Source organism: Myxine glutinosa, chromosome 1 (genome assembly GCF_964187855.1).
Source record: "Myxine glutinosa chromosome 1, kmMyxGlut1.1, whole genome shotgun sequence".
In the NCBI taxonomy this organism is placed as follows: Eukaryota; Metazoa; Chordata; class Myxini; order Myxiniformes; family Myxinidae; genus Myxine; species Myxine glutinosa.
In genome coordinates, this window is record NC_136261.1 from 194,619,508 (window position 1) to 194,628,960 (window position 9,453).

A 9,453-nucleotide genomic window follows, 5' to 3' on the forward strand; every position below is an offset into this window, starting at 1 on the left:
ACAGTACCGTGGAGAAGGAGCTCCTCGCTATCATGGCGGCAATCCAGGTATTCGCTGTCTACATTGGCCATGGACCCATCACCATCTACAGCGACCACCACCCGCTCGGTTGGCTCAGCCACGCCAAAACCTCCAACCAGCGTATCCTGCGCTGGGCGCTTCTCCTCTCCGAATACGACCTCACAGTCAAACACGTGAAAGGAGTGGAGAACAGACTAGCTGACCTCCTTAGTCGCCATCTAGTAGATAAGGAACCCCAAGGTTAAGCTGGGCCCACAGGCGGAGAGGGGATACCGGTTTTGGTGTTCCTTTATTCCTCCCAAAAGAGACTTGCTCCTCGGTCCGTTTTCCCTCCTGTAAACGCTTTCCCCAACTTGAGTTTGGCCCCCTTGTCTCTCTATTGTGCTTTGTGTGAAGTGTAACTCTTGTGGGGTAGATATTAATGCGGTGTATTGTGTTTAATATTGTGTTGTGGATAAACCTGGTTCATTGTATAAGCCTGTTAACGATTACCGCCATCATATTGCCATGTGATTTGCACCTACTACAAATACTGGTTTCAAAACGCCGTCTATCCGACGGGTTTTTTACTTAGGTGGGGAGGACTGTGAGAAACAACCTTGTTCTCACCAAATTAGTGCCCCGCCCACCACGTCACGTGACCTCCTTTCAGCCTCACGCGATTGGGTGGCTATTCGGCACGCGATTGGTGGAGGGAGAGAGAGCCGGCCGCCATCTTGTGCGACGGACGTGGCTCGAAGGCGTCGAGTGGAAAATAGAAAAACGGGGATTTTTTAAGCCTCACGACAGCCGAGTTGTGCTGATCGTTTATAGTTCTATATTTTAAGAGTGAGTACCTCCGGAAGAGAACGAGTGATTCCCGGATATCGTAGATTGGAACTGTGAGTCATATTGCCTGTGTCGTGTTTGGAGCTTCTGGTGCCGACAGTTCCTGCAGGCTTTGTGCTGTGTATTCCACTCTGTTACCATCCATGGTTTTTGAGATCGAGCCAATAAATCATCGTGCCTACCCCTAGAGGCCGGTTAAAACACAGTTGTGTTTATTGAGTTCTCTTTGTCCACCCCGTGGACTACTTGAAGCCCGGACATTAACGTCAGTATTCCGGGCTGGAAGCATTTAACAGCCGGGATCACGACAACGGGATCCCATTTGTCGCGACTCCGGCTGTTAAATGCTTCCAGCCCGGAATACTGACGTTAATGTCCGGGCTTCAAGTAGTCCACGGGGTGGACAAAGAGAACTCAATAAACACAACTGTGTTTTAACCGGCCTCTAGGGGTAGGCACGATGATTTATTGGCTCGATCTCAAAAACCATGGATGGTAACAGAGTGGAATACACAGCACAAAGCCTGCAGGAACTGTCGGCACCAGAAGCTCCAAACACGACACAGGCAATATGACTCACAGTTCCAATCTACGATATCCGGGAATCACTCGTTCTCTTCCGGAGGTACTCACTCTTAAAATATAGAACTATAAACGATCAGCACAACTCGGCTGTCGTGAGGCTTAAAAAATCCCCGTTTTTCTATTTTCCACTCGACGCCTTCGAGCCACGTCCGTCGCACAAGATGGCGGCCGGCTCTCTCTCCCTCCACCAATCGCGTGCCGAATAGCCACCCAATCGCGTGAGGCTGAAAGGAGGTCACGTGACGTGGTGGGCGGGGCACTAATTTGGTGAGAACAAGGTTGTTTCTCACAGTCCTCCCCACCTAAGTAAAAAACCCGTCGGATAGACGGCGTTTTGAAACCAGTATTTGTAGTAGGTGCAAATCACATGGCAATATGATGGCGGTAATCGTTAACAGGCTTATACAATGAACCAGGTTTATCCACAACACAATATTAAACACAATACACCGCATTAATATCTACCCCACAAGAGTTACACAAAGCACAAAGCACAATAGAGAGACAAGGGGGCCAAACTCAAGTTGGGGAAAGCGTTTACAGGAGGGAAAACGGACCGAGGAGCAAGTCTCTTTTGGGAGGAATAAAGGAACACCAAAACCGGTATCCCCTCTCCGCCTGTGGGCCCAGCTTAACCTTGGGGTTCCTTATCTACTAGATGGCGACTAAGGAGGTCAGCTAGTCTGTTCTCCACTCCTTTCACGTGTTTGACTGTGAGGTCGTATTCGGAGAGGAGAAGCGCCCAGCGCAGGATACGCTGGTTGGAGGTTTTGGCGTGGCTGAGCCAACCGAGCGGGTGGTGGTCGCTGTAGATGGTGATGGGTCCATGGCCAATGTAGACAGCGAATACCTGGATTGCCGCCATGATAGCGAGGAGCTCCTTCTCCACGGTACTGTAGTTCCGCTCCCTGGGCAACAGCTTGCGAGAGTAGTAGATGACGGGTTTCGCAACATCATCCTCGTTTTGCGTGAGCACGGCTGAGATCCCGAGATCGGATGCATCGGTGAAAATTTGGAACGGCAAGGAGAAATCGGGTGCCTTTAGAACCGGTCGGTTGGCAAGGCTTCTCTTCAGCGCATCGAACGCCGCATCGCACTCTGAGGTCCACAGAAGAGATATGGACCCCTTCTTACTGCCACGGAGAAGGGTGGTTAAGGGGGCAGCGATTTCCGAGAACCGCGGAATGAACCGTCGGTAGAAACCGGTGACTCCCAAGAATCGTCTGAGATCCTTTTTGGTGGCGGGCGGCGGGAAATCCACTAAGGCCTCCACTTTGGCTTTGACCGGAGCTAATTGCCCACTGCCCACTTCATAACCGAGGTACTTCACTCGGCCGCGCCCCACATGGCATTTGACGGCGTTGAGAGTCACGTTATGCTCCGATAGTCGTGAAAAGACGGCCTGGAGGTGCTTAACGTGGTCTTCCCACGTGTGGGAGAACACGGCGATGTCGTCGATGTAGGCCACGGCGAATTCGTCGAGCCCAGCGAGAACCCGGTTAATGGCTCGCTGGAAGGTGGCCGGGCCACCTCTGAATCCAAACGGCATAACCATGAACTCAAAGTGGCCAAAAGATGTGCAGAAGGCACTGACCTCACGCGCCCGATCTGTGAGCTGGATTTGCCAGTAGCCTTTCATGGCATCAAGGACAGAGATGAAACTCGCGGTCCCTAGACGATCAACCAGGTCGTCAAGACGGGGTAGCGGGTACGAATCCCCTTTTGATACGTTGTTGAGGCGACGGTAATCGACGCAAGGTCGCCAAGTGGCGTCGGCTTTCTTGACTAAAATGAGCGGAGAGGCCCACTCACTGTTGCTGGGTCGACAGACACGCAAATCCAACATCTTGGAGACTTCTTGTCTCATGACGTCAGTTTTCTCCGGGGACACACGGTAGAATGATTGACGTATGGGCGGGTGGTCACCGGTGTCGATGTTATGGAGAACACCTCTCATGGTTCCAATCCCGCCAGAGAACAGACTAGGATAGCCCCGAAACAACACCTGCATATCTTTTTTCTGTGGTTGAGTCAAAGGCTCCAACTGCGGCAACTGATCTTTCGCGGGTCTTTGATCCACCCAATATTGGGTTGGGTCATAGGACACCTCGAGGGGAGTTGGAGTAATATACTCCGGGAGGCATCCTGCGTTGCCTCCGTCACCTAAGAGGTCGCTGCTGTGCTCCGCGGCACCTATTAGGGCGATCGTGTGCGGCCGCCCCACCCATGGCTTCAACGCGTTGACATGGGTGATCCGTTTTTTTATCCGCTTATCTGGCATGTCCACCACGTAAGTATGGCTCCCGACTTTCTCACGGATGAGATAAGGCCCCTGATAAGAGGTTACCATGGGCCGTCCGGCATGGGGCAGATGGACCAAAACCGGATCGCCAGCCTTGAAACTCACCGCCTTCGCCTTCTTGTCGTAACGGAGCTTTCGCTCTACGGCTTGATCCGTCAGGCTGATACCGGCAGCTTTTAAGGCATCGTGTATCCTCGAGCAAGTCTCATGGATGTGGTCCGGTATGGAACGTTCTGTGGACGGCGGGGATTCCACCCAACGTTCAAACAGGAGGTGCAAGGGCCCTCTGGGCTCTCTACCATACAGCAAGAAAAAAGGAGAATACCCGGTACTCCGATGTGGAGCACTCCGGTACGCGAACAAGAGCCAGGGGATCACCTGATCCCACTCACCACCTACTTGCTCAGTCACCGCCTTGATCATCGTTTTGAAAGTCCCATTGAACCGCTCACAGGCGCCGTTGCATTCAGGACGGTACGGACTGGTGGTCAGGTGCTGAACACCTAGCTCGGTCAGGAATCCTTCAAATACTTCCGACAAGAACACACTGCCTCGATCCGTAAGGAATTTAGTCGGAAGGCCATGCCGACTGAACAAATCCTTGAGAGACTCTACGGCATGGGCGGAGTCAGCTTGCTCCAAGGAATAAGCCTCTGCATTCTTGGTAGCCTGACATATGACCGTGAGCAAATAGCGTTTCCCGGAACTGGTTTTGGGCAAAGGTCCGACAAAATCAGCGGCAACAAACTGGAAAGGCTGACTGATCATGGGGAGGGGCTTTAGGGGTGCCTTGAAAACCTTCACTCCTTTTCCGAGTCGTTGACAAATGGGACAGCTAGCGCAATAGCGCTTGATGTCTCGCGACATGGCGGGCCATATGAACTGATTCTTGACCTTGGCTAAGGTCTTGGCAGCTCCGACATGACCCGAGGAAATATTGTCATGGGCCAATTGCATGACTGACTGACGATGCCTCCCCGGTACGACAACTCGGTGTCGAACCTTCCACGTCTGGGTGGAGGACATGTTCTTTGGGGAATACTTATGCATCAGCACACCTGCACCATTCACATAGTAGCCTGTCCGTCCCGGCTCGGAGTCTTCTCCCATTTCCCAGAGGATGGCAAGGGTGGGATCGAAGTGCTGATCCTCCACTAAACTGGTTACCGCAGACAATGCGGGAGTGACTTCCGGCCCAGAACTGAGGTCGCTAACCGCCTCGGAGGACTGATCCTCCTCCCCGGATTCGCCGACCGGCGAACACGTAGCTGGGGTCCCCGTGTTACAGGCGGGAGCGGTCCCTGAGGAGCACGGCACCTGAGGTTGGCTTGACGGGAGGCTCGGGTGGACTTCAACTGACGCAACGTCACCGTCGGGAACTGGAGTCGAGGCGCTAGGCTCCTCGGGCCAGAGTGAAGATATGTCTGACTCCGCCACTCTCTCCGCCTGTTTACTCTGGGATCTAGTGACCACCCCACAGGTCAGAGTCAATGACTCCTCCCTGGCCATGGCATCATTGCCAATCAGCAAGGAGACCCCGGGTACCGGGTAGTAGGGTACCACCGCACAGGTCATTGGACCCGTAAAAATGTCACTCCGGACCTCGAGGAGGGCAAGGGGATACCGGCCAGGAACCTGGTTAATGCCCCGAAGGATGATATACTCGCCGGTATAACACATCTGAGAGGCCGGAACTACCCCCGCCCGGAGAACACACAGTGTCGCCCCAGTATCCCGAAGGTATTGGGCCTCAAACTTCAGCACCGAATCAGGGCCACCCACTAAGGCTGTCCCTGAATAATCCTGATACAGAGGATGAATGGAATTAGCCTCGGTGGCAGTGACCTCTGTCACCGATGCCACCGTCGTGTGCGAGGGCCCAGTTGATGACCTCCACTGACCTCCCTCCGATTTAACAGCAGGGTTGCCTCGGTAGGCCGGACTAGCTGGGTTAGAGAAGCAGCGGTCTCCACCGTGCCCCACGCGTTTGCAGAAATCGCACCAGGGCCGTGCCCTGGCCTGCAGCTCGCGACCGCCACCAGTGGAGGGCATCGGAGAACCCTTCCCCTCGATCCAGCCGCCGGGCAGACGGGGGGCGGTCTTGATCGCAGAATCCTCCGTCTTACGACGCGACTGCGTGACTTGCAACATTTTGCACGCCAAAACATGTTTATCAATAAGGTTGACGCAGTCTGACAAGGAAACAGTGTCTTTGTCGACAAGAAACAACGCTAAGTCAGGCGGAAGCTGTTGATCGATACGGTAACGCACCAGGAGTTCCGCAACCGCTTGAGGTAACTCAACCTTGCTCCCCTTGAACCATCTCTGCAGCTGTTCCAACAAGACCCGCGAATGTTCCTCATAGGTTTGACTGGACTGACGAGTCCAACTGAAAAAATTACGCCTATAAATACACGCGGACACCGCATAGGCGTTCAAAATCTCGGCCTTCAATTTCCTGTATTTGTTTGCGTCCTCGGTTGCCATCCTCGCATATACCTCCCTCGCCTTCTCAGATAGATGGCTAACAAGATGGCCGACCCACAAGCTCTCATCAATGCCACCGGAAGCCAACAACTTCTCCGCCATCTCCAGATACGCTTCTGGCTTCGTGTCTCCCGTCCAGTCCGGCAAACGAACATGAACAGTTTCCGGGACGCTTGCAGCAGACACCTCTGCCCGCAGTCGTTCAGTCAACATTCGCAACTCATGCTCTCTGACGCGTTCAGCTTCCGCTGCCGCATGCTCTCTCTCTGCTGCCGCATGCTCTCTCTCTGCTGCCGCATGCTCTCGGTCTTCTCGCTTAATACGCTCTGCCTCTGCCCTGTCATTCTCCCTGTTATACATGTCGAGTTGTTGAACCGGAGTCAGCCCGGTCCAGAAGGTCGAACGCATGCATTTAGTCATGATGGGATCGCTTCCTAACATATCGGGTTTAGTGACCGGGTCAAGGCTGATTGCGTCGCTCACATCGCCACCCACGTGACTGTCAACATGATCAGGTTGAACTCTCACTTCTCTGGTCGACATAGCTTGGCTACGAGTTATCATAAGACAAGGCACAAAACACTGAGTCTAAAAGGAGGCTGGATCGAAATATTTCAGCAATATCTTTCACCACATGGGACGGCAATTCACCCAGGGGAGGCAAACAATATTGGGGTGGTACACGTAATTCAAACACAACGCTCTGTTGGGTAAATACGACACGAACTACACAATATCACCAACGCACATCAAATTGCCAATGAGAAAAATGCAACGTACAAATAACTCACGTTTTTTTTTTTTGTTTTTTTTTTTAATGTCGGTTTGTTTGGAGGGATCCGGAAACTATTCACTTATCCGGTAGTGAAGTACCACACAAGATAGCGTCCTATGGTGAGAAAGTTCCTCCAAGATGGCGTCTGCTGGTGAGAAGGTTCCTCCAAGATGGCGTCTGCTGGTGAGAAGGTTCCTCCAAGATGGCGTCTGCTGGTGAGAAGGTTCCTCCAAGATGGCGTCTGCTGGTGAGAAGGTTCCTCCAAGATGGCGTCTGCTGGTGAGAAGGTTCCTCCAAGATGGCGTCTGCTGGTGAGAAGGTTCCTCCAAGATGGCGTCTGCTGGTGAGAAAGTTCCTCCAAGATGGCGTCTGCTGGTGAGGAAACGATGAGCAGATGCAGGAAGATGTCGTCCACTGCAGAATTCCCGTCTCAGTTCGAATGTCTCTTACTTGAATAATCCTTGGACGAGCAACCCATTCGAGCCATACAATCACATTCTGGTGCAACGAAGGGTCAGAATTAATGGAAACGAGTCCTTAACTGACAGACTAAGAATAACTAGCAAGATGTCCTATAGTTGTCTTACATGAGATGCGGTGAACCTGGGCACGACATTTAATGGGGGAAATAGGGGGAGGTCGGGTCTACAGAGTGTTGTTTACAGAAAATGGGACTAGGGAATGGGGGATTGGGGATAGTTGGGAAGTATTGAGGAAATAGGGGAATATTTACAAGCGGATATGGATGGATGCAAATCCCATATCCGCAACAATATATATATATATATATTTCTGTATATATATATATATATACACACATATATATATTGTTGCGAATATGGAATTTGGCCTCCATATCCGCTTGTAAATATTCCCCTATTTTCTCCAATACTCCCCAACTTTCCCCAATCCCCCATTCCCTAGTCCCATTGCATGTAAATAACAATCAGTAGAGCCGACCTTCCCCTTATTCCCCCATTAAATGTCGTGCCCAGGTCCACCGCACCACACGTAGACAACTTTCGGACATCTTCCTAGTTATTCTTAATCTATGTCAGTTAAGGCCTCGTTTCCATTAATTATGACTCTTCGTTGCACCAGAATGTGATTATATGGCATCAGTAGTGAGTTTAGGACCTTTCCCATACCTCCTTCCATCTTCTTCCCCAACAATTACAACAACAACAGGGGAGATGGCGGCGGAGCGGGGGAGGATGCGTCCTCACACCGGCTCGATTAGCTCCAGACCATGCGCTCCACGGGGTTACCACGAAGGGGCTCCTTGTCAGCTCCTCGTCAAGGGCGGAGCCTGGTAAACCCCCCGCACGCACCCAATGAGAAGCAACGTGCCGATTCCACGAGGCGGAGCTAACGAGCCGAGGGCGTGTCACTCCCCGCCGGATATACGCGGCCCCGCGCCGGATGTGACGAGAGATGCGCACCCAGCTTGGAGAAGGAAAGCCACCTGCGAGCGCTGAGTCAGATGCGCCCCCAGCTTGAGACGACAAGACGCCACCTCGAGCGCTGTGAAACCTCCTGCATCTACTGGACCGTACAGTACCCTGTCCTTGAGCCAAGAGTGCACCTTGAGCCATCGATTCTGCCTTTCCTGGCCATCAATCCCCGTGTGAGTCAGCCGTTGTCCCGTTTATCTGTCGTCTGTTGGGAATAATATAAGATTGTGTCTAAGTGCTTGTCTTTCTATGCTGTCCCTCTTGTAGTTGTAATCTAACCTTCCGCCTTAATATAACCTCCTCCGGAGGTCTTGAGAACTGAACCCCTGGTGTCGTATTGTGTTATTGTAATCCAGCCGGGTGTCTTCTTTTTCTTATTGAGCCAGCATCGCGCGACTTCGTCAACGTCGAGTATAGTCGGGTAATTTGTGCGGACACGACGGCCATTCCGCTCGGCCCACTTTAACATCAAAGTCGTGTCTGTAACAATATATATATCTTATTATAATAGAGCAAACGTATATGGTTATGTTTGGCGCTATGTCTCTTTATATGCGACGGAAACGTCTTCTTCTTCTTCAAATAAAATTACCACCCTCTCAAGTAACCCTCTTAATTAACCCTCTTAATTGCGTTAAGACTGCTGAGACCCCTCAGACCTTTGATGACCCTTTAATTCCCCCAAGACCCTTCAGACCACCAAGACCCCTGAAGACCCAAAATACCCTGCAGACCCCCACAGACCCAAAATACCCTTCAAGGACCTGAGGCTCAAAAAGACCCTGAATACCCAAAGACCCAACACACCCCGAAGACCCAGAACACGCCGAACACCCAAAACACCCCAAAGACCCAAAACACCCCGAAGACCCAAAACACCCAGAACACCCAAAACACCCAGAACACCCAAAACATCCCAAAGACCCAAAACACCCAGAAGACCCAAAACACCCCGAAGACCCAAAACACGCCAAAGACCCAAAACACCACGAAGACCCAAA